The sequence below is a fragment of the Danio rerio genome, chromosome 20, assembly GCF_049306965.1.
Source record: "Danio rerio strain Tuebingen ecotype United States chromosome 20, GRCz12tu, whole genome shotgun sequence".
NCBI lineage: Eukaryota > Metazoa > Chordata > Actinopteri > Cypriniformes > Danionidae > Danio > Danio rerio.
The window spans coordinates 31,838,118-31,865,181 of record NC_133195.1 but is presented as its reverse complement, the minus strand read 5'-3'; the positions used below and the strand labels follow the sequence as shown (position 1 = coordinate 31,865,181).

General features: G+C 33.8%; 2 long non-coding RNA genes across 2 annotated transcripts; both read left to right on the top strand.

Annotated features, from left to right (window-relative positions):
- Positions 1-27,064, top strand: LOC141379291 (uncharacterized). Its single transcript, XR_012395817.1, has 2 exons — positions 1-207; positions 24,798-27,064. It is a non-coding gene; the product is annotated as an uncharacterized lncRNA (long non-coding RNA).
- On the top strand, positions 8,892-13,349 carry LOC141379290 (uncharacterized). Its single transcript, XR_012395816.1, has 2 exons — positions 8,892-11,499; positions 12,084-13,349. It is a non-coding gene; the product is annotated as an uncharacterized lncRNA (long non-coding RNA).

The following is a 27,064-nucleotide window of genomic DNA, read 5'->3' as shown; positions in this document are numbered from 1 at the left end:
AGATCGCTACAATGTTTATGCGTGAAAGTATGGCTCCACTCTCACCAGCAGCTGGTTTGGATATCAGTGCACCTTTTCATGGATGTATATCGACGAATGAAGGTGTTATGGAATAATGTTTATGGATTAGATTGCCTGGTCATTTGCCTTCGAACTATTTCAGCTGTCAGAATGTTATGGATCTGCTGACCAGCGGGAGGCTGAGAGGTGAGTTCTTCATTTAAAGCGTTCTATTCACGCTGATCTCGCCAGACTTCCCTTTAAAGCATGCACGTTACCGAAAGTGGACCGTTAACGTTAGGTGATCTGTGAGTTCGGCTTCTCTCCGGTGGCTTGAATCGCCGGCGTCATAAGTTTAGACGAAGTTGTGGCTTGTGTAGTGAAGGGCAGATGAAGTAGAAGATGGAAGAGTTGATATGCCGGCTTCCTGCGGGGATTCTGGCTCGATTGCTGGCGAGGCAGCTGCTGGAGTTAAGGGGAGAGCGGGGTTCTGGTTGGAGAAGTTGTTGTTGTTGATTGTTTGTTCTTCCATGCCAGAAGGTTGAATGATGCTGAAGCGTAGTTTAAATGCTGGAGCGTTTGTAGCGGGAAGCATTCTTCCAAAATGAAGATAGTGCAATGGGGAGAAAGTGATCCATTTATACTAAGCTAGGATCATTCTGATTGGATTATTACTGATTACGGATGAGTGGCCAGCGGTGCACAATCATATCACGTGCTCCTCTCGAAATTAGTTTATGAAACTTCACTTAATAGTGCACATACAGTTTGATGGCTGGTAAAAAAAAGTGCTCAAAAACAATTTTTTGCTGGTAAATAGTCACCAACAATTGAAAAATGTCACAAAATATTATTTTTAGGTCATTTTAGGCCATATTTTATTATTTAGGCCATGTTATTTACCATTAGACTAGGAGTCCTGAGTTTTGAGATGTTATGTCTGAAACTTTGTTGGTATAATTTTGTCTTAAAGTATATGAAGAACTTCAGATGTGCGTAGAAGAAGCACAGAAATGCATTTTTTCAGGGTCCGAGCCAACATAGCACTACTAGCAGAAAAAGGAAAAGGTGTGGGTAGAGTAAGAAAACACTCATTTTCCAAATGGACGTGGCTCCTGTTTTTAATACAGCAGGGGACTCATTTATAAAGACACGTGTACAAGCACCCAAAACGTGAAAGATAATTTCCTAAATGTTCCTATAACCACTTGAGAAAATAAAATAAGAAATTAAACCTCAAAATTTTGAATGTTACAAGACTTCTGTCTGTTTGTATACAGATGATCATATACTGTAGGCAAAACACAGTTTTATGCACCTGTCGATATTGATGTTTTGGGCACTTTTTTGTTTGCATTTCATAAGTTTTTTTATTTTAAAGATTAAAACTTTAACACTTTTTGGTGTTTCTTCTGTGTTCCTTTTCAATGTATGTCACTAAACATTTCCAATTCAGCAGTCCTTACACACAGCAATACATACACCAACACTACAGAGTTTTATTCATTTGTAAATGCATTTTCTTCTTGCAGTATTTCTGAATTATTGCCTGAAAAAAAAATAAAGTCCTAAAAACCTCTCTGTAAAAAGCCTTGACTTTTAATACTGACTTGATCCAATGTTCAAATTTTTGTCCTAAAGAAGTGTGTCAAATAGGGCATATCTAATTAAATAATGCCTAATTTGCAAATACAATTTCAGCAATACATATTAAAAATACATTCAAAGACAAAACAGTCATTTTAAAGACCGCATGAACCAAAAGTTGCTGAAACTTTTATTTTAGTATGTTTTTTTAATTTTATCTGAAATAAAAATATTGAGAAGGGGCAGGGCGGGGATTTCTTTTTGTGCATCATTCCCCTGTAGATCTAACGGAAAGAGGGGTTAAGAATATTATGGCTGTAACTGTCAAACTGACATCAACATGCAGAAGGAAATAGTCAGATTTGAATGAAGATTACCAAAATAAATATTGTTCTTTAAGTGGATTCACTTGCATAGATTAATTGTTCACCTAAATGATAACAATATGAGCTAGCAATATAACCATTGTAAAAAAAAAAAAAAATCACAAGGACTTTAAGTTATAATTTAAGTCTCACAACAGTATTTCTTCAGACAAAATTGTTAGCAAAGACACTTAAAAAGGCAAGAGGCTCGAATACAGGGAATTACAAAAAAAAAATATATATATATATATATATATATATATATATATATGAATATAAATGGGTGACCACACAAAAAGGATTCAAATGAATAACAAATTGCCCATATTTAATTTATTAATTCATTCAATAACTCTCTTGAACTTGAACAACTCCCTGTCAGCAGACATAAAATGTTTGCACGCATACTTCTCTTCCTTAAAAAACTCTCACATTTTCTGCTCAGTGTTAATCTAGGCTCCAATTCATGGATCTGATTGTACGTGCGTTTATAAACGAGGCCCTGGAGCTTAAACAGATGCCCAATCTTACTCATCTGCCTGACAAGATAATTCATCACATCTTGCAATGAGAACAGAAAAGCTGTTCACCACCATCCCAGAACATTGTCTTTTAGCAGATGAGTGTGCTCATGTTTAAATTCATAGCTTGCCTACTTTGTGACGCAGTTTTGTGATGCATTGACAGAGGAAGATTTTGACAGAGGTGAAGGCTTGCATTGACCTCGACTGACTTTAGTATTTTTGACAAACAAACATGCTGAGGGGTTTGTTGCTAGAGGAACGAAGCTGTAAGGACTGGCATGCTGAACAACTCATGGGCAGGAGAGCAAAAAACAGCAAGATTGGACAAACAGCACAGGGAAAGTACTAGTCAGTTGAAGCAGACAGAAAAATATGTTTGTTTTTTTTTACAACAGAGAGAAGATCACACTGTGTCCAAAAGACACACACTCACACATGCATTAAGTTTAGATTGATGAATACATTTATTATATTAAACAACTTTAAATACGTCATATTATAATCATATCAAAATTTATTTGTTTATTTTATCATTTATTAATATTAAATACTTTAGAAGTTCCCATTAAGTGCTAATGTGAAGAATCTATGTATAATTTTCTAAGCATGATACCATTTTGCCTAAGTAAAATTACATATTCTGTTTTTGCAGATTATTGGATTAATTTAGGCAAAATTATGAAATTTAAAATCTTTTTCAAGTATTTCCAAAGTGAGTTTTTAACAGAGCAGTGGCATTTTCAGTTTTTTTTTTTTTTTTTTCAATTATTGATATTTTTCTTGAGGAACCTTTTCTTTTTTTAATCTTGGCTAGAACACAAACCTTTTTTAAATATTTATTTTTCGGGTCAGGATTATTATCCCCTTTAATATGATTAGTTTTTGATTGGCTACAGAAAACACCACTGTTGCCTACTAAACCCAACTTGACTAGTTAAACCTTTAAAGTGCACTTCAAGATTAAAAAAACTAGTATACAGTATAAACTAGTAAGTAAAATATTATGAACTGTCATAATGGCAAAAACAAAATAAATTAGTTATTAGAAATTAGTTATGAACAATATTATGTAAAAATGTGTTCAACAAAACATGAGAAATATTTGAATAAAAATTGTGTTCAACTGTATAAATTATAGTTATAAAATAACTAAATTACCTGGACAAAATATTTTTGTAAAAAGTCAGTTTCAATATATGCTGTATTTTCTGAAAGCAGGTCTAAGTACAGTGTGTTATGCATCAATTTGATCAAATTTGATCAATTACTTATCAAATACTATTTACTTCACTCAAGACTTATACAAAAGTATGGGGTTAATTATTTTTTTAAATAAAATTATTCTGTTCCATTCACTAAAAATTGTTAAATTGGTAAATATTTATTAAAATGTTAAATAGCTGCTTATTGTATGTAGTTTAAAATGAAATTATTACTCCATTCATTATTGTATTACCATTAAATAATAATAATAATAATAATAATAATAATAATAATAATCACTTTTTTTTAATCAAACTATTTTTGAAGTTATTTTATAGTACAATAACATTTTATAGTGCAATTTTACAATTTGTAATGTATTTTTAATTACATAAATGTAGCCTTGGTGAGCAAAAGCCTATTTTAAAACAGAGATGGCCAAACCAGGGCCTGCAGGCCAAAGGTGGCCCATGGTAACCTTTGATTGGGCCCACTATCCCATCTGAGAGGGTGAATGATGAGGATGGTTTAGAGTCTGTAATTTCTAATTTAATGTCCTCTTTTTGTTTGTTTGTTTGTTTGTTTGTTTGTTTGTTTGTTTGTTTTGTTCAAAACGTACTTTAAAAAAAACACTTACTGTCACCCAACGGATAGAGAACAATGCAGAGACATCAGTGAGCAAATAAAAGTCAAAGCCAGGTTCTGCTTGACTAGTGTATTTAGCATTGAACTCCACTGTGTTATAAAGGTTTTTCTTTGTATTGAGATATCGTTTAAAATTAAACGTCATTAGTATAATGGTCCACGGCTCTCAATATTTGGTTTTTGGCCCTTCATACGAAAAAGTTTTGGCACCCCTGTTTAAAAACTTTTAAAAATCATACTGACCCCTTTTGAACGGTAGTGTAACTCTGAAGTCTTGTTAAGTGAAAGTGGATGGGTTTATTGGTGGAGCAGGGCAGAAAGCTAGTGCTGACAGTGTATCTCACTCTGACCATTTTTGGCAGCTCTCCCAGACGAAGGTCTTGGTGAGCTCTCAACTTCTGTCATGGAGTCACCAGGACAAAAACAGCGCCAGTTCGTCTGCACTGTCTGACTGAGCCCGTACCCATCATCTCTACTGTTCCCATGAGTATCAGGCATACACAGGCCACAGACCTGTGAAGAATTGAGTGTTTTTTTCAGTATTAAAAAATAAATCAATTTGACGTGATAGGTTAAACATGATAGATTAAACTTCTAAGATAAGAGGCAAAAAAACGTTGTGTTATGAACTGCTTTATTAGAATATTGTACATATTTAAAAAATCATTATAGAATAAAGAAAATATCCAAAATACACTTAGAAGTGTTTCTTTTGTTGCACATTATTAGTTTGTGTAAGTAGATTATTTCCAACACATACTTTAAAGCAGACTTTCTCAGAAGTATTATTATTTTTCTCTTGTATTGGGTCATAACATTTTACAAAAACCATTTTACCAACAGTCTTGTTTATTTCTATCTATATTATGAAGGATATCACTGAGACGTGTACAACTAGAGGAAAAAGGTGATACTTATCTCTACCCCATTCACCTGCAGTGTCTTGTTTCAATAATTGTCAGTCAAAGAGTTAAATAGTTCATGGAAATAATTCAATAGAGTAAAGTACACTGTTAGACTGCTGCATTTTTACAGTTATTCATTGCAGTAACACTCAGTAAAATACCACATACATTTTTTGAGTTCACTACAGTCATATGCGCAGCATTGTGAGTCATTTTAGAACTTTAACAGTAATTTAATGCATATTAGGAATATTGCAGTATTCTGCTGTTATCAAAGTAGTCAAGTACTGCTACTGTAGTTGAAGACAAAATTAGACAGTTAATAAAAATAATTTCACTTATTTGGAATTCAATAGTAAAATTAAAAGTTTTGCACTGCTAGTGTAAAATGCATAAAAATTACAGTATAAGTACTGTAAAAATTGTCATATTGTAAAATTAATGTAAATTATTAATTAACTTCAAATTAATTTAGGACATTTTACTATAAAAATAAGTTGCAGTAAGGCTATTCTACTGTAAAATGAAATTGCGGTAGGGCCCTGCTACTGTAAAACACATTTACATGTAGGTTACTGTAAAGGGGCAGTTGTGGTAACTTGCTGGCAACAGTGCTGTCAATAAGTTAAAGCAAAATACAACAAAATGTCTAATGGTGTAAGGTGATTTAAATGATTACAAAATGAATAACAGACTACAGAATAGGGTTGTCCCGATACCATTAATTTATGTTACGATACTATACCAGCTGAAGTATCATGATACCAAGTAGTATTGTGATAATGTAACTCTTCTTATTCTTTGGCCTTAGTGGCTCTTTGGAACAAGTCCTCCATTTAGACTTGTCCATATGATAATGACTTTTTTACACATTCCGGCCGGCCTGTCACACTCATACACTTTGGACAATTTAGTCTACCCAATTCACCTGCAGCATGTCTTTGGACCGGGGGGGAAACTGGAGCACCTGGAGGAAAACCACACGAACGCAGGGAGAACATGCAAACTCCTCACAGAAATGCCAACTGAGCCGAGGTTCGAACCAGCGACCCAGCGACCTTCTTGCTGTGAGGCGACAGCACTACCTACTGCGCCACTGCTTTGCCCTATTGCATACCTCAAATTATAGAGTAAATTGTCAGAAATACTATATTTTATATAACAGGCCTACTTGAAGTTAGTTCATAATTCCCTTCTTGAATAAAGTATTATTTGCTCGGCATTTCACCTAAAATTTATTCTTTTTTTTTTTTTTGGTATATTTTGTAGATAACTGACCAACAAAAAACATACATTTAAATAAAGATACTAATTATACCAAATAAACTTTGTTACAAAAAGAGCATTTTTCCAACACAATTATAGGCTATATGAAGTGGTCAAAAATTGTCTCAATATTTCCTGTTGCTATTTTGAGTTTTTCATCTATTGTTTTTTTTTCACTCTTATCAGGTAACAATCCAAAGTCATTTAAAATTTCACTTTGTGAGTCATTCTTTTTAAGAGATTGTCGCAGTTGTTGTAGCTGCTAAATCATATTTACAGGAGCAGAAATGAACCGATTCATATGTGCGTTCGAAACGTCAGAAAACGTGCAACCTTAAAGGGTTCCAGAAACTATTAAAATAAAATGGTTTATTGTTGCACAAACATGAGAGCATTTTAGTGACCTTTCCACATGCAACATTATCTTTTGTAGATCGACCATTAATGACGATATACTACCATTTACAAACTACAGCAGCACCGCCAGTATTTTGGAGCCATAGTATTGCGATACTACCATAGTACCGGTAAACTGTGCAACCCTACTACACAATACCAAATAGATAAATAAATTAGATTAATACATTATATAAGTGCAGGCCGGTAAAACAGAGGGTCATTCCAGGCATATGAGCAAATAGAAAAGATCAAGGAAAGGACACAAGGTGCATATTCACATTGGAGAACATCTGCACATACTGTACTGCGAGTGAGTCAGGAGAACCAGCAGGCACAAACCATGAACTCGGCAGCCAGATTGCCTTAAACACCATCATTATTCAACACAACATGTTCCATATTTCAGTGATGGCTTCAGAAAGCTGCAAGTTTTTTTGGGCCTTCAACTGGTAACGTGGAAATGTATAAGGAACGCCAAGAACATTTCACAGATAAAATGATAAATTTTGGTGCTAAGTCTTTAAAGAGAAACATGTTAGCATGAGATTTTCTGTTTGTTAATGTGGTCTCAAGAGTTAAGGAAACGACTTTGAGATTAGCTACTGTACTTCATATATTTTCTTCATGTAGTTTTTAACAGAAATTGACTTTTAATTTATGTCATCTAGCTCTTGGACAGACAAACACAAAAATATGTCAATACAACTTTAAGCAAGCAACTGAGAAAGAAATTGGATGTGTATCATTATTGGACATATACTAATTTACCAACTTCTGTATGGTTAATGTTTATTTAACAAAAAGGGAAAATCTCTCATTGCTCTTGACTGAGTAATTCTGTTAACTATTTATTTGTACAGTTTGATTATTACTCTTTTTATTAGAACATCTACAAACTTGAAAAACTTTTTATTAGTTTTATTAAAGTTTTTATTAGGGCTATTGCTTGAAAATTGTTTATATTTTTATAACTGACTTTCAGAAACAGAAGAATTGTGATATCTAACATGGCATGTAAGATTATTTGAAGTTGCTGTATATTTTTATTTCAGTTTAATGATGTATTTCCAACTTTCAGTCACATCAAACTAACGAATGAAAGAGCATATTTCTAAGCATATTTCGCCCCCAAGCTGTCAAAATTATACCAATAGAGAAGGACTGCCATCCCAGAGACAAACAAAGGGTTAGATTTTGATTATAGATTAACAAAAACAACAACAACAAAAACACACAAAAAGGCTAAGAACATGCACTAGCAAAATAAAAATTGTTAATTTGGATTTCATTTAATATATCTTTGCTAAATAAAAAAAAATTAAAAAGTATCTTTGCTAAATAAAACAAATGAACACATTGACTGTTTCTTAATTCCATGAATGCAGAGATAGGACTTGCATTCTCATGGAGAACGTTCTTGGTAACCTTGAAAGAAAGAACTGCGAGAACACACAGCATCCTGTGGGAAAATGAGATGCTGCATTCTTGCAGATGGTCATGTGACCTTCATGTGTTTTAAATAAAAAAAAAAATTTAAATATTACAGCATTCGTACAACGATTTGTTGTTTTTTCCCTTTTCATTATATAGTACCCAGAATAGCAAAGTCTACTAAAAGAGGTCGAGCCTTCTCATTTATGGCTCCTAAACTCTGGAATAGCCTTCCTGATAATGTCCAAAGCTCAGACAAACCCTCTCAGTTCAAAACCAGATTTAAGTCTGTAGGATGCACTTCTCCTGTCTTAATGCACCCGACATTTTGCTAGAAATACACACATATGCTTCACATGTTTGTTTTTATGTTTGTTTATATAACTTGTTTATTATAAAAACTTCATTTTTGCATCTTTTGTTTAAACAACAATTAACAGCAGCTACGCTAAATATTTTCTTGCTTGCTTGGTTTGGGATTTGTGGAGTTGCACATTAATGGATTTGCACTTAAGTGTTTGGACTTTCAGCAGTAAAAATTAAACCACACTGAATTAAACCAAACTGAACTTCAACTCTGAAAACTGGATGCAAGATTACTGAAGGATGTATATTCAGAAACAGCCCTTGACCACAAATTTTTACATATACTGCTTCTAATAATCAATTATGGTTAGCAATAAAAAATAACCTGATATATAATTTCACAATGCTGAATCACCAAATGCATTTATATAATTGCATTAAACAAAAATGACCTAATGTGAATTTATGTGAAGTGTAATTAGTGGTGACCTTACCCATATGGACCAGTAACATATGTTAAGTGTAATGAAAAAGACTGCAGCGCTACATTTCCACACCTGGTTATAAGTTACTGCTTAATCTGACACGGACATCTGGTCACAATAGGCCTAAAGTATGCGAGGCTCTTCCAAAGAGGAGTTCCCCATTCTGGAAAAAACCCAAAACAAAACAAACTTTGTTTAACAGGAAACAAAGCTTTCACAGGCCTAACTCAGGTTTTGTCTATAATGATTTAAAAAAAGAAAAAAGAAAAAGCCAAGCTAAGCTCTGAAGAACATGTGGAGACTTGAACAGATCTTTGTGCAAAACAATTCGTTAATACGAGACAGCACTGTGAATAAAAAAGGCCTCAGCATTTTAGATATAATAGAAAATGCAAATGATGAACATGCGCACGGTAGCTACCTAGTCTAATTTTAAACCTGAATGACTCTCCCTTTGGCTAATATTAAACTAACAGGTGTAGGACTTTTACTGGCAGTAATATGTTCTTGTAAGGAAGTTTATATGCAAACCTCAGACTTCTAAAACAAGACTATGAAAATGAGGTCAAGGTTATGGTCAGCTAACCTACATTCCTCTACAGGGGACCAAACTGGTGAAATATTAATTTTAAGCTCTCTGATGGGAAAACATTTTGAATCTGTACACTACTTGACAAAAGTCTTGTCGCCTATCCAAGTTTTAGGAACAACAAATAATAACATGACTTCTAGTTGATAATTTGTTAACAGAAGTAGCTTATACATAAAAGGCAAAGGCCTCTACTGTAGATTACGCTGATTTTACCATAATAAAATATGATCATGCCTTGATTTTTAATTAATTAATTGGGACAGTCAGGTCTGACTTTGCTTAGACAAAAGTCCTGTCACTTAACAGAAATAATGTACAGTATAGAATATAAAGTCATGGTGCAGTAAAAAAAAAAAGAGTTAATATTGTGTATGACTCCCATGAGCTTGGAGGACTGCATCCATACATTTCTGCAGTGACTCAAATAACTTATTAATAAAGTCATCTAGAATGGCAAAGAAAGAGTTCTTGCAGGACTTCCAGAGTTCATCAAGATTCTTTGGATTCATCTTCAATGCCTCCTCATTCATCTTTCCCTAGACGTGCTCAATAATGTTCATGTCTGGTGAATGGGCTAGCCAATCCTGGAGCAACTTGACCTTCTTTGCTCTTAGGAACTTTGATGTGGAGGCTGAAGTATGAGAAGGAGTCTCAGGCTGTTGATGTTGCCATCCACTCTGCAGATCTCTAACACTCCCCCATACTGAATGTAACCCCAAACCCTGATTTTTCCTTCACCAAACTAGAAGTCAAGTTATTATTTGTAGCTCTTACAACTGGGATAGACAACGAGATTTGTGCCAGTAGGTGTAAGACTGTATTGTAATAATGGTCAGACAAGTGTATATTCACATGAATCAATGAACATTCTGTAAATGGAAACATTATCATGCTATAGGTGAGATATATTGGGTATAAGGTGATACATGTCTCAACCTATTTTAGGTCACAAAAAGAGCCCTAAGCTACAAAGATGTCAGACAAAACTTAGCTCAAAACAGGCTTTATACTGTCAACACACAATGTCCCATATGAACCTCAGAATATACATTACATCAATCTTTTATTACATGAAACTGTGCAAGTATTCAATTTTGGACATCTTTTCCATCAACAAGACCAGAGGTAGAATTTGTCTTTGACATGGTCCAGTCAATGGTTTTTCTGTGCTGTGAATATCAAAGTAAATGGTCCAGCAAGAGGGTGAGCGAGACAGAAACAGACAGGTATGGCAATAACGTATAACACAAACACATGGCTTCTATTACACGAAGAGCAGCGCTGAGGAGGACCCACAGACAGATGGCAGCTTCAGCCATGTGAATTTGCAATTAGCGGTACTGAGTGCTGAGTTCAAAGGCTACCGTCTGGAAAGGTGTGGGATTCTCTGGAAATAAGGAACAGTCTGTGGTAAAACACTTCTAGTAGCTACGACTATAGTGCTTGCGACCACCCAAACTCCACAGAGAAACCTTCTACAGTGACTTTTTATATACCTTTTTGTGTAAATAATTGAATTAGTTAAATTATAAATAAAACACACACACAAAAATAAAAATTGTTGCTTTAAAGTTACAAGTGAAGTCTGAGTTATCTTTTTTTTTTTTTTAGCTTAGTCTCTTTATTTATTAGGGTTCGCCACAGCAGAATGAACCGCCAACTTATCCAGCTTATGTTTTAAACAGTGCATGCCCTTGCAGCTGCAACTCAGTATTGGGAAACATCCATACACTCTCATTCAAACCCATACACTACGGCCGATTTAGTTTATTCAATTTACATATACCACATGTCTTCGGACTGTGGGGGAAACCGGAGCACGAGGAGAACATGCAAACTCCACACAGAAATTTCTACTGACCCAGCCGGGGCTTGAACCATCGGCGCTCTTGCTGTGAGGCAACAGTGCTAACCGCTGAGCCACCATGTTGCCCCAAACCTGAGTTTTGTTGAAGAATATTTTTTAACAGATATTAAAGATTAACTATTAGTGAGCATTAGATGATGGCAAAGGTATCCAAATGTGAAGATTTACATTTATATCAATCATTGTACACTACAGTTATTTATTTATTTATTGATAACAATAAGATGGGGACCAAGTTGCATATTAACTAGCCTTTTGACTGTTTATTAGTGCCTCCTGCATGACAATATTCTACATTAATCTCACTTAAAGCTCCCTCAAACATAATAGAACATTTACTTTCTATTAACTAATCCTAAGAAAGGCATCATGGTGGGGCAGTGGGTAGCACAACCGCCTTGTAGCAAGAAGATCGCTGGTTTGAGCCCTGGCTAGGACAGATGGCATTTCTGTGCGGAGTTTGCATGTTCACTTGGGTTTCCTCCAGGTGCTCCGGTTTCCCCCACAGTCCAAAAACATGTGCTATAGGTGAATTGAATAAGCTAAAATGGCCGTAGTGTATGAGTGTGAATGCAAGAGTGTACAGTATGTATGTTTCTCAGTGTTGCAGCTAGAAGGGCATTCGCACCGTAAAATATACTGGATAAGTTGGTGGTTCATTGTGGTGACACCTGATAAATAAAGGGCCTAAGCCAAAAAGAAAATGAATAAATGAATAATTGAATTCAGCAAGAATACATTACACAAAATTCAAACCAAAATAATGATTTCTGAAAGATACTCCAAGAAAAAAAAAAAATATTGAAATAAAATGACTTTTTTTTTTGCAAATAATTACTCTATAAAAGACTTAAAATCATTTAAAAAAACAAATTTGACCCTGATTTTTTAAGAGTTGTTATTGGTAAAATTATTGCAGCTCAAGTGCAGGAATGTTTATCTAATATTTATTTATTTCATTCATCAGTCAGTGATGCTTAAGAGCCAAGCCTAAAATCTGGATGTAGATATCATTTTTTAAAATATATAGTTATCAAGTTATCAAATATCTTCAATGATTTTTTGTTGTTGTATTTATTAAATTACAATTTTTACCAACTGCTCACACACATTTTTAAAGCAGCGCCATCTTTAAAAAAAAAACAAAAAAAAAAAACACAATTCTCAAAACAGCACACACAAAATTCAGAATGCCTCACACCTGCCTCCTTCAAAAATGTATCACTGCATTTAAAATACCATAAACACATGCCAGAATAAGGCATTTTCATCAAATGGCAAACACTTCTTTCACAATACTAAATATTTAGGTATACCATATAAACACTGTTGTTCAAAATCTAAAGCTCTTTGCTTTTTTGGGCTTATATCAACATTTCAATACAATGTTCTACAGTTAAAATAATCTGCTAAAAGGTGTAACAGGTACACTGTAAACACCAATTACATGTAGAAACAGACACTCTTTTAGGCCAAACATTACTGGTTTATACAGTAGCATACAACAAAACCATAAACATACTGTATGTACAAATGTAGAAAAAAATATATATGTAAAGCAAAAGTATTCTCTCCAGAATACAGTAAAAACACAATTGTGTTTGAGGGGTTTTGAGTGGGGGGTTCTAATGCCTGAAATAGAGTCATGCAGGCATCAGGTTGGCCATCATACATTTTACAGAGCCAGGCTGAGAAGAATTTCTTTATTCTTTTTTTAGAGGAGGTTTGGATTTAGAAATTAAAGTAAATATGGGGTAAAAAGAAAATAAATAAATGAATGAATGAATGAGTACATATGAGGTAGATACAAAACTACAAATTGTGGATGGGTGACAAACATGTTTTTTTTTTTTTTTTTTTTTTTTTTTTTTGGCCCAGAACAGATTTTGACTACAGATTTACTGCAGTAAAGCAGTAATTGTTTTGTGATCAGTTAAGAAATTAGTGTTTTCAAATTTAAGCAGTGTGTGTGTGTGTGTGTGTTTGTGTGTGTGTGTGATCAAGTGAATAAGTGTAACATTTTGACTGGTTGTGTTTGGAAAAGGAGAGCAAGGAGTTTCCTGCTAGATTTTTGTGTTTTAGGTAGTGAATTGTGTGTTTTATTTTGAAAAAAAAAAGTGTTTTATGAAGTTGAAAACTGAGTTCAAGGCTGAGAAATAGCTTCTGATTTTAGAGATTTGCTGTATATTTGAGTGAGACATTTCAGAAATAGTGTGACATGAACAGAATTTGTGTGTAGGCAGTTGGAACAAAAACGTAAAATGTACCTCTGCTAAATTGATGCACCTGTGTTCCACATGACATGAATGAACTGTCTATTATTTTATCTGTTTGGTCTTCAAAAACATCAGGCCTCCCAGGAGATATAATTCCATTAAACATAGCCAAGTGTACATTGTGGATTTATGGTCTTAAACAGCATTCTGGGGTTCAGACCTTGATGATATTCTGAGTAAAATACATAATAAAACCACCAGTCTGGGGACCAGCAGAGGTTAAGAATCATATACACTCTCCAAAACACACAAAGTCAGTCATTCGCTTCTATTCACATGTTCTTTACCACGAAGAGCACACAATACATGTGGAAAGTCATGCTGCTATTCTCAGACTCTGCTAGAACCGCAAACTGGCAGGCTGGAGATGTGATTTCTGAAAACTTTAACATTGTGCACGTTGCAAACAGTGTCTTTAGATCTTAGCTGCTTAAAATAAAAGAGTCATGTTAACTCTTCACTTGATTGCTCGTGCATTTAATTGTAAACTCTGAGCCGATGAGAGTCAAAATAGCACAAATATGCCTTTGTTCCACTCAGAGCCAATGCCACAGGACTCTCTTAAAGACATTTTCATCTATAGCCACACATTTATATCTAAAGCCAAAACAAACACACAAAAAGGAAATTGCTAAGGTCTATATTTCAGCGTAATTTGCAGTTATTTACAGAAAAAATGACTTCCAGCACCTCCTGAAGCGTATCTGAGAAGCACTTTGTGAGCATGTGGGGAAAAGGGCTTCTCAGTTTCAACAGTGTCTCAAATCAAGGTAAATAGCTAGTAAATTTAAATGATTTTTTAAACAAGTATCGTTCCAATTATTGACAAATGCCCTGTTACACTGTATACGTTTTAAAGCCATGAAAGTGTCACTCTTGGACTATTCTCCTTAATATGTTGTTCCATCTCCAAGCACAAAATGTCTCTTGATGAAGGTCATCTGGTCATGTCTAATTTCCAGAAAAAAACTGAACCGTGTCCAAAATCAAACACAGCTGCCTTTTTGCTACGTTAATCACTGACTTACCAGAGGGAAGCTTCTGAATAAACTGCAATGCTTATTTAAATGTAATCATCCATAGAATTTAATGAATAACTATTATTTATAAATTAATGTTATCCACTCAATTGGATGTCATTTTAAAAGTATATGAACCAAAATCTGATCAATGTATAGGTGAATAAATATACAAATTAAAACTTGGAATAAACCACTGAGTAAATATTAATTTAGGTAACACTTTATTTTGACGGTCCATTTGAGTATTAGCAGACTGTCTGCTTAATATCTGTTGATACTGCTCCTTCAACAGACATTTAACTGACTAAGAAACTTTACAAGTACATGTCAACTTACACTAACTCTAACCCCAACCCTAACCTAACAGTCTACTTATAATCTAATGAGAATTAGTGGGCATGTAGATGCAATGTAACTTAAATTCAACAAACAGACCATCAAAATAAAGTGTGACCTGAATTTATTTATGATCCCTTCATTAACGTTTTGAAGTGTCAAAGTTTTGGTTAAACAGGCTGTCAATGGAGAGGTAGAAATCCATTAGATTTTATTGAAACATTGTCAGTTGTGTTCTGAAGATGAACAGAAGTCTTTTGAACTCTAAATGATGACAGAACTTTCATTTTGGAATGAACTAATGCTCTAGATCTTAAATGAATTCTGGATTTCTATATACTAGAATCTGCTACAGACTGTTAAGTTTTGTTAAGTTTTATCTCAGGAAATTGATGTTAAGGCTGATTTCAACACACAATCTCAATGTTTCTACTAAGCAAACTACAGTAAACAACACATCAGTGATAATGCTTAGGTCCACAGGGTCCACAGATGGCATCCTCTGTCATATGCATTTGCAAGAATGGTGTTTCCTGTGTTCAGAACAGTAAGACATTTCACACTTTTCTCCCTGTTGATTCGTTCAGCAATGGAGACAACATTCAAAATCTGGGATTTGGTTAGCTACACGACATGTATCTCAATAATACTAGACATAGACAATGTACCTTACAGGGTTATTTTTGATGCACAAAAAATCTTGGAGCTTTTTAAAATTAGACACGTTTGACAATGCGTTTTGTGGTTTAAATGTTGCTGACAATGGAGAATGAGAGAGCTCTTTCATTTCTATTCATTTAAATTACAAAGATTGTAGTGTCCTGGTCTGGACTCTAGAAGGCAATTTGCTGTATGCTGTTGTAGTTAACCACTTCAACAATACAACAATAATTCTTTGCTGCTGATGAGGGGAAGCTTGGCCCACCCTGGGCCTACATCAGATAACAACAATTTTTTTTTGCAATGCGTTTCATAACTGAGAAAGCAGCATAAGATGTGACCATGAGCTTCAAAAAAACATGTTTTGGCAAGCCATACTCATTTACAAGCTTGATTAAAGTATTCTGTTTTAATCATTTTAAACAATTCAGGCTGCAAAAAATGAAAGTGAAACTAATTCAGCACAGAGCGCAGGTTTCTGTGCGCATCACACGTCTGAGCATGCATTACTAAAGGCACTTCCCTTTAATACCATTTTATGCATTTGTAATACATACAATAGAAAGTCTTCAAAAACACAAACAGTTTAGCAGCACTTAGTGGGATAATCAGGAGATGTATTGGGCCCGCTTAAACATTATAGCATTCTTCTCACGTAAAAAGCAAATAATAGGTTCACTATCTGTTAATGAGGCACAGAAACGAATACATCACAGGCAGTTTTAGTAGTAAAGTTCGTGCAAAGTGCAACATACAAAATTTAAACATGAGTGAAAAGCACTTTGAGGCAGTTGGTGTCAAAAACATCAATGTTTCGACAAATATCCACTCATAATCTTGCTTTTGCTTTGCTCTCTCTAAACGCGTGCTGCTATGTGTGTCATTTGTAGAAACAATATCGAGAACTGTTCACTGTTGTGGTTAACAATATTAAAAATTCAGAATTCAATAATGAATAGAATAAATATTGAGAATTCAAGATGTTTCAGGGAGCGGCCGACGCACACACACACAGAGCGCTATGATAAAGCACGTGAAACGCCATGTGTGTGTCGATTAAAACATGTTATATGCGAAATAATACTTTTTTGATTGGCTATAAATTGTAATTAGCTCTACCACTAACAAGTAGGCTAATATGCAAAGAAAATCTGCCATTTTATAATTAGTTTGTTAGTCATAAAAAAAAAATACTAATGTCCCTGGTCCATTAAATAATAATTATAACATTAAGATATTTTAAAATCACAAAATATAGAAAATGGTATGGAATGTTGATATTATTTGAAGGTATCATCTCAAAGTTGTAAATTCCAGCATAGTGACAACACTACAGTTATTGTAAAGATTATTATATGCGTTAAAAGCAAAATGGCGGATTATATTGCATGCAAATTTATATATAAAAAAAGTTAAGGAATAAAACTCTTTAAAAACAGCAATAATTTCCAATATCTTATAGAAAACATTTTTTTTTTTTTTTATAATTCCGCTTTTGGCGAACATAAATGATTAAATGTTTATTTTAGGGAATAAAAAGTTGTTTTATTGTTTGTCAACTCTGTCATGGATGATTTTAGTAATGTTTGGAAATAATAATAAATCATAGCAAGAAAAATCCTAATGGGTAGTTTAGTTACTAAATTGGAACTGAATTGACAGTAACAATTTACAGTTTTACAACTTTATAGCCAAACATTCTACTTGCTATAACTGCAAAGATCACATAACACTAATGAAATCAGGATTAAAATATTTTTAATTCGTCCAATATGTGATTAATGATATATTTTGTTTTCCTTTTGTAATTCAGGCAATAGTATTGACAGTTTACAGTTTAAACATTTCATATAAATTATTGATGATTTTTTTTTTTTTAAGAAAAGCAAAACTAAATATTTTTGATTGCATAATATGTGTGCAATTCCAGCGTTATGGATGTGACATTTGCAGTAAAATCTCAAAACGTAAATTCACATAGAAAGTATATGTTAACATTATATTAAAGCATCTGTTTATATTTTCTAATACAGCTAACCACAGAGTTATAGGAGCAGAAGAATATCAATCTGTTAACATTTTTTATATTTTAAATGAGGAAAATAAACATGCGTTATATACGAAAAAAGTCTGCGAGATTACTGTGTACAACATACTTTGTAGAAATTATTTATTTAAACATAACCTTTTTAGTTTTGGTAGTTTTATATAATTTTATTATCCTAAATTTGTTCTTAAAAGTTTAAATAATTATGTTCCAATGCTGTCACATGAGCAACTGCTAATGGTGACTTCCTTGTTCCAAAGTATAAGACCTTTTTTTGGTCAATTTGTTTTCTCTGTTAAGGGAGACAAATTATGGAATGATTTACCTGTTAGCTTAAAATTAGAAAGTAATATCAGTATTTTTGGTATTATACTTAAAAACTGGTTAAAAACAAAATTGCAATGTACACAAACAGTCTACTATTAGTTTGTTTGATAATGTCGCCTTTGCTTTTGCCTATTAAGTTAATATAAAAAATAGAGTATATTTATTTATTAATAATGCCCTCCTGTGGGCAAGTGTTGAGAATTAGCAAGTCTGCTGAAACAGTTAAACAAATGCATTTGGTTGTCCAGTGTAATTGAGATTTCCATGTTAAAAAAAGGTTGAGATAAACTGATTCAATTTCTTTATAATAGCTATTAATTTTAATAGGCTAAACTTTATTTTTAGCAGCTTTTTGAAATGCATACTAAAAAGTATTGTATAAAACATATTAATGACCGTTTCAACTGTGTATTAGTAATCTCTAGTCATGCTATGTAAAATGACACAGGACAGAGGAAAGGAAAAAGAGCAAAAACAAATGCCAAGAGAAGGTACGAATTATGAGATCACTGGCACATCGTCAGCACAACATGGTGTTATTCCCATGTAGACTAGTTGTGGAGAAACACAACTAATAAGAAAATGATGCAGAATAAAGGCGACATTTCTTTGAGAGAATCCGCTGGCAGTGGAGGAAATCAATTTTATATAACCTAAGTTTTAGCAGGAACATGCAGATAAACTCACAGCAGAACGTTTTGTTCGCACATGAAAGTGAAATCAGAAGGGGAAAACAAAATCTGATATTTTTCATTGCTTTTTAATTTTCATATCTGACTCACATCCAGACCATCTGCTCCGTTTTTATATCATTAGATCCATTACATAGTAGCAGGAAAAGGAGGGTGGGAGAGGAGAAAGCACTTCACTCCGTCCACATGCGCCACTATTTTGATTTTGATCGGATCACACCAGGAGTGTTGAAAAGGACACATTCCAGCAGATCTCACCAAGGGTGAACTGAAGAGCCGCTCTCTGCGATTAGTCCGAGGCCTTCTGTTATTAACTTTATCTGTGCCGGAGCTGCCACTGAAATATTTTGCTCACAATACCCTCGGGGATAATTCTGCGATAGCATCTGGACCTAATTAACCCTGCAGCGAGTGCGGTCACATTAGAGGCTCGAGTGACGCCGCTTTCAAGGCAACATAAATGCTGCTTCTGGCTCAGGTTGCAACGACTGTGTTCGAAATACAACAGAGATCAAAATCTTGTCAATCAGATAAAACTAGTTCTGTAACGCTTTCCAAACGAGAATGAATTTCATCTGTAGGACACTTGAACCTGTGACAATCAAAGCAGACAGTAGGTCAGTCTGTATTTTTAGACATGACCGTCTTGTTTACTCAAAAGAAGCAGGGTTTGAGACAGAGATGCTGTAGTATCCAAGCACAACAGATCACCGGAGACAAATAATCATGCAGAGCAATGACTACGCTTCTGAAAATCCATCTTAAAGACACGTTTTCTCTGCATGTCAGAGTCATTGCCTTACAGGACGAACAGGTCATGAACTGCCTTCTAGGCCCGTGTGCTTAAACCGTGACCTCTTTCTTTGTCTATTTGGCATAGACTATAGTACGACGTGTACATTTGTTCTTCATCAGTTATTAGTCCTGTTAAAAGGTGTTGGTTTAGGAAACAGATTTCACCTCACAAGCCAAGAGCAAAAAGGATAGCCAGACTTTATAAATGCAAAAACAGATCATGCAAATAGATTTTGACTACTTTTATTTTTCAGACCAGAGACTTGTCATGTGAGTTTAGATCAGTCGGATGTACCAGCAAACTGCAGTCAAACTCTTTTGATCTTGTTTTATCTAGTGTAGGAGTCTGCAATAATGCTGTCTGACCTGTAATTCAGTCTAATAGAAGATGACATAACATTCATATATTAAATCATTTTCACATTCATCTGAATGATTGTTGTTTTATTTATTAGTTAGAATATTTCCTCAAGTATTTAAATTAATAATTAATCAAAGCCGACTTGTTAACCAGTGAATGATTGAAGATTAGCTGATTAATTAAAAGAGATTAAACAATTCATCAAAAAAACACTCGACAGACATTTCTTAATATTATCAGTGCTGAAAATTATTATGCTTATTATTATTAGATGTTTTTTAATCAACAAGGAAGAATGCAAACTGGTCAATTTACCAGACATGTAGAATTTGTGTGGTTCGTTCACTTTTAATTTGTTAATAAAATTCAATTATAATATTTAAAACAATTGTACAAATCTCCACAAACTTATAAAGCAGCATAATAATTTTCAGCACTGATAATATTAAGAAATGTCTGTTTAGTGCTTTTTTTTTTAGTTTAATTGAATAATCTAACAATTTCATTTAATTAATCAGCTAATCCTCAATCATTTCACTGGTTAACAATTAGGCTAATTATTCAGTTATGCAGTTAGTTAAAATTGAGTGATAAATATTCTAACCAATAAATAAAACAACAATCATTCCAATAAAAATGTAAAAATGATTTAAAATATAAATTTAGCATTTGTATTACTGTTATATAATATTCTGAGCTATGCAATTTCATACTTGCTACACAGATGATTTCATTCACCATTTAGCAATTACACAGCATTTTTTGTAGTAGCTTTTTAAGTAGTTGTTGTCATCTTCTATAGGACTGGATTACAGTCTGGTCAGACAGCATTATTGCAGACTCTCACATTAGATAAAACAGATTTTCGAGTCTTTTCATTAGTTTTTTTTTCCTGTAAATGATTCAATAAATACCGTACCGTGCCATTCATACCGAGGTATTACCGTACCGTGAAATTCTGATACCGCTACATCTCTCTCTCTCTCTCTCTATATATATATATATATATATATATATATATATATATATATATATATATATATATATCATTTACAGGAAAAACAAAACTAATGAAAAGACTCGAAAAAAGTCCCAAAAGTGTTTATTTACCTTAGCACTGAACATATCAATGACATACAAATTAGCCATCTATCTGTAAGCTTTGAAACAGGAACTTCAATTTTTCAATTTTAATAACAAAAAATTATTAAACCATGTAAAAAAATAAAGTTTCAATTTGGTATTGTTGAAAACACATCACATTCAATATTTAATCACTCACTCACTCGCTTGGATAGAGATGGGTTTTAAGGAAAATGATATAACTATAATCTGGTAAAACCTGGTATCTCTGGGCATTTACAATGTCCCCTGCAACAGAAAAAACCCTCTTATTTGGGACTGAGGTTTCTGGGACAGGGACATGACTTGGCCCAGGTTGACAGCAGTGGGTCAAGCCATGAGTGAGATAGAGGTCTCTTTGCGGTACAAGTCAATGTCTGCATCAATCTGAACAGTGTGCTGTATTCTGCAGCCCTTATGACTGTTATTAGTCGTATTCCCAAACTTGCAGGCAAGTGCACACATAGTGCACAATTGTAATATTGAAAAAAATTGCTATTGCGGTATGACGGTACAATACCGTTTACCGTACAATACCTTTTACAATACCGTACAATACCGTTTACAATACCGTTACATCAATAAATATATATATATATTATTTATATATATACACATACATACATACACATACATACAGTTAAATTCAGAATAATTAGCCCCAATTTCTGTTTAACCAAGAGAAGATTCAACAAATTTCTAAACATAATAGTTTCTCATTTTTAATAACTGATTTATTTTATCTTTGTCATGTTGACAGTAAATAATATTTGACTTGATATTTTTAAGACACTTCTATACAGCTTAAAGTGACATTTAAAGGCGTAACTAGGTTAATTAGGTTAACTAGGCAGGTTAGGGTAATTAGGCAATTTATTGTATAATGATGGTTTGTTCTGTATCAAAAAATTGCTTAAAGAGGCTAATAATTTTGACCTTAAAATGTTTTTTAAAAAAATTAAAAACTGCTTTTATTGCAGCTGAAATAAAACAAATAATACTTTTTACAAAAGAAAAAATATTATCAGACATACTGTGAAAATTTCCTTGCTCTGTTAAACATCATTTGGAAAATAATTAAAAACAGAAAATAATATTCAAAAGGGGATTAATAATTCTGACTTCAACTGTATATGCTGACCCTAAACTTTTAAAAAACACTGTATATTGCCACATTTTATGCTTTGTGTTATAAATTTCTATAATCAACATGTAATTTATTTTGTATTATGAACAATGAACAAACAACAATAGTCTTACAAATGACCTTTAACCTACTGTGTAATAAATCTTGCAAATGCTGACATGTTAGTTCATAGCTCATTACGAAAATGAACTGTACCTTATAATAACATTACCTACAGTATGACCCTTAGATCATAACCTCACAATAATGCCTTTAATTGTTATTTTTTTATTATAACTCCACAGGAAAGTTGGGGTGTGGTAAAAACACTGGCAAATTTGGCCAACATCCTGCAGAGCTAAAGTCATCTGTGGCATTCAGGTCTCAACACATCTGTACAAGCTGCTAAAGATTTTTGCTGTTACTTTACATATAGCCTGAAAGCATACTTGACATATTACAATAAAAGTGCGCAAAGGTGTGGTTCTAACTACAGTACAGCGAATTATGTCACAGGCCTTATCAGTAGTGCTGGGAAAACTGTCAAGGAGGAGTTTAGGATGAAAGGTGTACTTTATTCACCCAGAATCTGTGCCAACTCAATTACAAAGAAAGGACCAGGGTTTCTTAAGAACATTCTTATTTCCTTGCATTAAGTGCTGTCGAAAGCACCTGTACGACGTAGTTTTAAAAAGTATTTCAGCAGTTCCAGTAGTTCTGAGTCTTGACTGTGAGTGATTTGAGAAAAGTGTAAGAGGATTCTATTAACATTTTATTTTGTAGTGTAGAGTATTGCAGACAATCAAAGACATGTTTTTTGAGTCTGCAAAAGAATGAAAGTAAATCACAATCCATTGAATGCAACAGCATTCATTCAGTGTGAGCTCTGTACTTTCTCATATTGATTCGTTTTAACCAATAATACAAAAGTCCAATGTCAATAAGAGATTTGCTGAGCGGTGCAGTATATTGTGCTGTGCCTGACCTGATTAAAAATTAGCTTCACTGGTTATAAAGGGAATGCTTTTTGCTGACCTGCATCATCTTGTATTAATTCTCATTTTAAAGTATCAGATTATAAACAAGTGAAAGAAATTTAAACTTTTAAACAAAAATCCCTTAATTAATTAAAAAAAAAATTCTACGCTCACTTGTGGTGGTTTTGGACTTAATTATTGCAAATAATGGGAGATGAAAATGTATTTACTTAGTAAACTCTGATATAGCAAACATTACACCCAAATAAATGTCTGTCTCCATTATGTTTACTTTGTTCACTGTTGTTACTAGGTTACCAATACTACAGTCAGCCACTTTTATGTCATGAAAATGCACATAATTTACATTTGCAATTTTTTCTCTGCTTTTCTCTGTAAATTTTGAAAAGTTTACTTCTCATTAGGATGGAACCTATGCTATTCAGGATTTATTTGGCAAATGCATCTACTGTACTTTGTGTACAGTGCATCCGGAAAGTATTTATAAAGCTTCACTTTTTCCACATTTTTTCATGTTACAGTCTTATTCCAAAATGGATTAAATTAATATATTTCCTCATAATTCTACACACAATACCCCATGTTTTGTTGCAAATTTATTTCAAATAACAAACCTGAAAAATCACATGTACATAAGTATTAACCGCCTTTGCTCAATCCTTTGTTGATGCACCAATTAAGCTGCTGAAAAATCTTAAGAATGATCAGTGGAAACAGAATGTACCTGAGCTCAATTTAGAGCTTTCTGGCAAAAGCTGTAAATACTTGTGTACATGTGATTTTTCAGGTTTTTTATTTTTTAATAAATTTGCAACAAATTAAAAAAAAATTTGTTCACATTGTCATTATGGGCTCTTGTGTGTAGAATTATGAGGAAATAAATGAATTTAATCCATTTTGGAACAAGGCTGTACCATAAAAATGTGAAAAAAGTGAAGCGCTATGAAGACTTTCCAGATGCACTGTATATAACTTGTAACAAAGTCTAAAGATGAAGGTAGGAAAAGCTGGCAACCATCAAATACCGAAAGCAATGAATAGACGTGCAAACAAAAGATTTATTTTTCTCGCTACAAGTTCACAGTGCAAAGTTTCAGGAGTAACACTTGAATTACAATGTAAGGTTAAAGTGTTATGGATAATCATTGCAAGACACGATAAAACAAAGGTATTTTACAACAGATTTCGGTAACGTGGAACCCCTACTTTCATGTTTGTTTCAAAAAGTGTTTTTACGCCTTCAGCAGTCAGTAAGAATGTAGATAAATAAGCACAGTGAATGCAAACAAGTCGGCAGATTCCATCTGGTCCTACTTTTAAAACGATACTTTTAAATAATTGGTTTTAGAAATATTGACTCCTTCTGAATTCAAGCAGATAGTAGTCGTCCACAAAAAAACCTTGTTAAAACAGACCATGGATCATAATCTTTCTTGCTCTTGTGTTTTTCTGCACCACAGACAAAAAAGCTGCACGTGTTTGCTCAAAAACACCAAATCCTGTGTGCAGGAGAGTGTGACTTGGAGTGTTTGGTGTTGTCCAATGCTCTCTTGAGCACACAACGTGTGGAATGTCGGGCACACGGGAAATTCCTTGGAATTAAAAAAGGTGTTCTAAATTTCACAGTCAATTTTAACAATGCAACAGGGATAATAGGAAATTTCTGTACTCTGAACATCTGTTTGGTCAGCATTTTATAAGCTGCCATTTCAATTTTGTACATCTTTAAAAAAAAGTTGTCTCTGTTAAGTTCATGTTACTTTGAGAGAAACTGATATGTCATTTTATATCAGCCTGGCAGTGGGAAGAACTGATAAAATCACTATCAGAATCAGTGCAATAACAAGGCTATAGAGCTGTGACTAAAGGAACATGACAGGGCAGCCCAACATCTGAAACCTGACAACCCTGTCCTCCCCTTCTCATACCTGAGCCTGCACAGGTTGTAAAAAGACTTTTAAAAAAAGTTGAGACAATTACATTTTTGTCCTAATTAAAATCTCATTCCTCACATAACTGAGCCCGATTGAAGAGAAGTCTGCCCTGCCACAATATCTGCAGCCTGTTGAATCTTTGTAAGCAGGTTAGCACCTGGACCTGACTCAATCACGTTGAGCTCTTTTTCGTGTCTACTTAGGCTTGGATGGACAAATACAGACCAAATAATGTCAGAATTCCTGTCTTAGTGATTATCCTCGTAAACACAGGTGGCTTGCCCGAAACTGAAAATTCTCTGTTAATTTACTCTCTCTCAGGCTATCCAAGATGTAGGACAGTCATTTTCTTCAGCTAAACATTCAAGAATATTTTCAGCTGAAATGTGGCCCTTGGAGCTACTGGCACTTGGGAGAGTCAAAAAAACATATAGATCATTTTCAGGGATGTAAACAAATACAATGGTCCCAGCGTATTTCCTGTTTAACATTTTTAATTTCTACAGCTTCCGAAAATCCAAAAAGAGTCACATATTGATAAATGATGTTATGATTGCTGTTAAAACATTAAGATATAATTTAATTGCCTCTTGTTACAGTTTTGAAATAGTTTGATGTTCATGGGCTAATGACATCAGCACATTGAAATGATCTATACTGTTTAAATATGAATGCCTGTGGTTCTTGGTGATACACCAAGGCCTAATGAAGCAAAACAAACCTCTGAGTGTGTGTGAGTGTGACAGTATAGTGCAAAAGTTAATAAAGAAAATGCATGTGTATCAGTATATTGAGCCTGTGCATTGCATAGTGACTTGTTAAACAACAAATAATGTAAAATTTGAAAATGTTTATGACTGTTTAACTTTTGTAACATTAGTAAGGCTTAATCTACAAATACAATACATAAACATCATTATTATCCTCTTTAAACCATAAAATAAAGCCATCATGAGAAGATTTAGGCCATTTTTCTCATAAACAACAAGCAAGCCCTATTTTACTGTCAGTAACAAACAATTATATTCCTTCACAGAATTCAAGAGAATGTCTTTAACTTCAGTATCAGAAGACATGGGAAAAGACTAGCATTGAAGTTCTCATTAAAAAATATTTACATTACGTGCTACTGTGAAGGCTGCAGAAAGGTGGACATCCCACATATTAAAAAATCTTTTCACCCCAAAATGATTTTTTTTATAATTAATTACTCACCCTCATGTAGTTTCAAAGCCCTGAGATGCTATTCATTAATCTTCATAAATTAAAAAAAATTACATATTTTACATGAAGTCAGAGAGCTCCCTCATCCTCCATAAACAGCAATGGTCCAGAAAAGGAACAAACTCCACGAACACTTTCGTGTATCATCTTTCCTGCAACAGGTAAGGGTGTTTGGTACTAATTAATTGTTTCTTCGATGCACCACGATGCAGATGCAAACAATTCAGTATTGGTTTAGCAATAATCATAACCGGTTATTATGTACTAACTTCATTTATCACATATGCGCTATATGGTGGTAGCTTACAATGGCGAGGGAGGAGACCGCGAGTATTTAAAACGCTCAAACTACTTAAAAAGCAGATAACTGTGCACAGTTCACTGCTTGTGAGTTTGCTGAATAGTCTTTCACTGAAAGGGAAGTACACCAGAACCCAGCTAGGAAAAAAATGAAAGCTGCCAACCAAATCGATGGCATGATAATTGTAACCGAACTGAACCATGAGACCAGTGTAGGTTCACACCTCTAGTTTACTAGGGCTATTACAACATATTACAAAAAACAAAAA